This window comes from Nannospalax galili, unplaced genomic scaffold (genome assembly GCF_000622305.1).
Source record: "Nannospalax galili isolate Female #2095 unplaced genomic scaffold, S.galili_v1.0 scaffold543, whole genome shotgun sequence".
Taxonomy (NCBI): Eukaryota; Metazoa; Chordata; class Mammalia; order Rodentia; family Spalacidae; genus Nannospalax; species Nannospalax galili.
In genome coordinates this window covers 3,741,496-3,745,611 of record NW_008352270.1, presented here as the reverse complement: position 1 = coordinate 3,745,611, position 4,116 = coordinate 3,741,496, and positions in this window count along the sequence as shown.

The following is a 4,116-nucleotide window of genomic DNA, read 5'->3' as shown; positions in this document are numbered from 1 at the left end:
AGGGGGCATTGGATCTCCTGGGACTGGAGTTACAGAAAGTTGTTAACCGCCATGTGGGTTCTGCACATGAATTCAGGTCCTCTGCAAGAGTAGCCTGTGTTCTTAGCTGCTGAACCATCTCTCCTGCCCCCACCCTGTTTTTCATAATGACACTGAGTTGTAACTTGGCCATTTTCATGTTCTTTCTCTCACAAGCATACAATGGAATTATCCAGAAACTAAATGATGTATTCATGATTATTTGAGAAAGGTATCAAGTAGCCTTTTCCAACTTTCTATATGCCTGAAGTGGAACTTTCTTCCTACATTTCAACTAAAGTACACATTACATTATATTGGGCACAGAGGCAGAATTCTACAGTTTCCTAGTAGGCTAGAAATTATGGAAATTTGAAAAAAATTTAAAACATCACTCCTTTCTGAATAATTTCATGCCAAAATTAGACATTTTTCATCTAAACTTTCTTGCACTAACATATAGGGAGTTTGTTGATGTTGTATTAAAATGGATTAATAAATGAATTTCTCAAAATTTTTCTGGTTTGACTTCAAAAGAATGAAAACTGACACATCAACCAAAATTTATTCAGAGTCTGAAATTATCTTTAAAAGTACAAAAAAAATGCAAGACCAAAATATTGAAGATTACTTTGCTAACCCTTAACACTTACCCAGCACCTCCAACTTTTGTCTATTGACATTGTGCCTCCTTTGAGAGTCCTCTTGAACAGAACATTAAGAAAACGTGGCCTTTGACCCTTCTTGTTTGATCATCGTGGCCCATCAGTAACACTTTGCATCAACCCTCTGGAAAAGCAAGATGCTCTCATGCAATGTTTTCTTCTCTAAAGCAACATAGTTTCCATTCCTCTGTACTTTTCAGGGTAAATCAGATACTAAGTCACTAATCTCTCAAACTACCTAACATACATTAAGCTCCCAGAGAAGTTAAAGTAACATCCATCCACACCTTCCCATAGGTAAAAGATGATGACAGTCTAACAGCTCTCTTCCCAAATTCTCTCCACTTCTCCAGCATCACTCAACTGGTTTCCCATCCACAAGGTGATGAGGGGTTGAAGAATATTATGAATCCTAAATCCTAAGATGCCCCCAAACCCTTCCATGTGTGATTATATTCTTTTTATGGTTTTGTACTCTGATTTGCTTACAGTTATTCATGGTCACAAATAAACTGTGATCAACTAGACCATCAGCCCACTTGAGGGTCTGGTTCATTCTTCTGTTAATCCCCAGGACTTGGAAGAGTAATGCTGATTATATATGGATGGGGTTTCTTCAGGCTATTTCTAATCTTCTGAAGGAAAATGGTTAAAAGGGAGAATCACTGTCAGAATAAGTTCTTTATTTTCTAGCATCTGTTCTTTTAGTTTTTGTCCACATTATTGGTAATGAAAATAAAATAATGCCATGGGGAATATAAATCAGAAGGCTGCTAGGGATGAGTACTAGATCCTCCCAGCCCAAATGGGGCTCTCAAATGAGGCTGTGATGATTTAGGAATATCATGAGACTGAGCCAGGGGAGGCAGCTGCAAGTTTAAGACAAATTCTGCCTGAAGCCATCTGTACCACCAGGAACAGTGATGTCATCATCTCCTACACTGTATGGAGATATGACAAACTCCTTGTGATGGCTAATCCTTGGTATCAACTTGACTGGATCTGGGATTAACTGAAATGAAAGAGATCTTCTTGATTGGATCATATGAAGCTGGAAGACACATCCTAAATGTGGGTGTTACCTTCTGATGGCAGCCCTTATAAAAGGCCAAGGTAGAGGAGAACATCTGGCTTCTTGCTGCTTGCCTTCTCTCTCGCTGGTGAGTTCGTCTTGCTGCTGTAGACTGAAGACTAGCTGATCTTTTGGAATTTGTCAGACCTTCAGCACCAGATTGGGACTACTGAGATATCCAGCCTTGTGGACTGAGTGACTACAGATTCTCAGTCTATCCAGCATGGTGCAGCCATTGTTGGACTACTCGGACACTCTCCTGTGAGCTAAGATGATAAATCTCTAAACATATATATTCATTCTACCAGTCCTGTTTCTTTGGAGAACCCTGACTAATACACTCATAGAATCATAAAACATCTGTGTGAATAGAAGCTTCAGACACTTTCTGATCCAATCTCTCATTTGTAAATGAGCCGGGCATGATGCCTGATGTACCTACTAACTAAAGGTGGAATTCTCTTGGATTCCTTTGTGACTCCCAAGTCAGGGTCCTTCAATTGTTATATTGTTTCTAGCTGTGATACAGTAATATATCCTGACAGATACAGGGATCAATTCTAACTAGGAAGAGAAACTTCAAAGGACCATGTGCAGAAGGACAGGAAGAAGCAAAGCAGGAGAGAATGAAAGGTGAAAGTCAGCTGAGGAGAAAAGACAAAAAGAATAGAGCTGTTACTTAAAAAGAAAATGTTTGCTATATTTTATATTTTTAGACCAAGTCTCCTGTAGCCCCAGCCAGCCTGGAACTCAGTATGTAGACCAGGCTGACCTCCATCTCACAGAGAGATCTGCCTGCCTCTGCCTCCTGAGTGCTGGGATTAAAGGCGTATGCCACCATGCCTGGTATGTTTGGTTTTTTATTTTATTTTTTTATTTTTTTGGTCTTTTTGAAACAGGGTCTCCCTGTAGCTCCAGCTGTCCTGGAACTGACTGTGTAGACCAGGCTGGCCTTGAACTCACAGAGATCTGCCTGCCTCTGTCTCCCAAGTGCTAGGATTAAAGGCATGTGCCACCATGCCTGGCTGCATATTTGTTTTTTTAAAAAGGGACAAAGTGAAGCAAAACAAAATCCCTCTGTTTCTGATCATTCTTGAAATGGCAAAACTGATCCCATTTTATTCTAGCTGACTTTTGCTCACCTTTGATTCTTCCGAGACACACACACACACACACACACACACACACACACACACACACCTAAAATCAGATATTAAAACCAAACAGCCAATATGATAGCATTAAGATGTGAGATTTGGTTGCCCTCCAAGGTCAACTAAATTCCAGTAGACTATGGAGCATCTCTCAAAATGTCCTGTAACTGTGGTGAGTCACCTGTCCTTTTATTCAGGGAGGCCATGGAGACCCCACCAGATGGACTTGAACCAGTATCCAGTCTACAAATAGGACGGTCAACTCAGAGAAGACATTTCCTCCATGCTTCCAAGTGAAACCAGCCACAGACAAGCAGGACCTTTGACTGATCTTCACATAGACAGAACTGGTGTGAAAAAAAAAAAAAAAAAAAAAGAGGACCTGCCTCAGGACTCTCTCCTACCCACAGGCCTCTCTCCAGGGTAAGTCCGTTGTGCCCTCCAATCCTTGACTCCCCCAGCCTCATTCACCCTCCCATCTTCCCCACTGCTCTCTCTTCCTAGTTTGGGTCCTGCCCCATTCCTTGTCTTAGGGCCCCAGACACCTCGGGAATCAATACTGCTTCCTGATCTTTCTCATCCAGACCAACATAGTGCCTTCTCTGGGCCCCAGGAGCACTGCTTCTGGGCCTGGCCCCACCCTCACCTCCCCCTGCTTCCTGAGGCCTGCACCACCCACTAGCCTCTTTCTGGGTCACTGGGGCTGACTTTTCCTCTTCTTGATCCTTTGCATCCAGAACAACCCATCTCCTCAGTGCAGTCCCCAGGAGGAGGCCTTGGGGCCTCTTCCCGCCCCATCTGCCTTTGCATCTCTTGGTGGCACAGCGACTAGCTGCCCTAGACCAGCATCTTTCCTGGGCCAGGCTCCCATGCCAGGCCAATCCCCAAATTCCTGAGGCCAAAATCGTTCCTGGAGGGATCCAGAACTTAGGAGAAAGCCTGAAAACCTCTGACCCTCACCTGAACTGTGCCTCTGTGGGAACTCCTGAAGACAAAAGCAGTCCAACCACTCCAATATAAAATCAAAAGAGAGAACCGGAAGCTTAGACAAACCAGATTTTCATGCCCAAAACGTAAACCACAAAGACACATAAAGTTTACAAAAAGAAGCAGACCTAAGCTTGAAGGCCTGAGTCTCACACAAGAATCAGAAACTACAAAAGAAATTCACATGTCAAAATCACAGAGAAAAAATAATAACATGAAA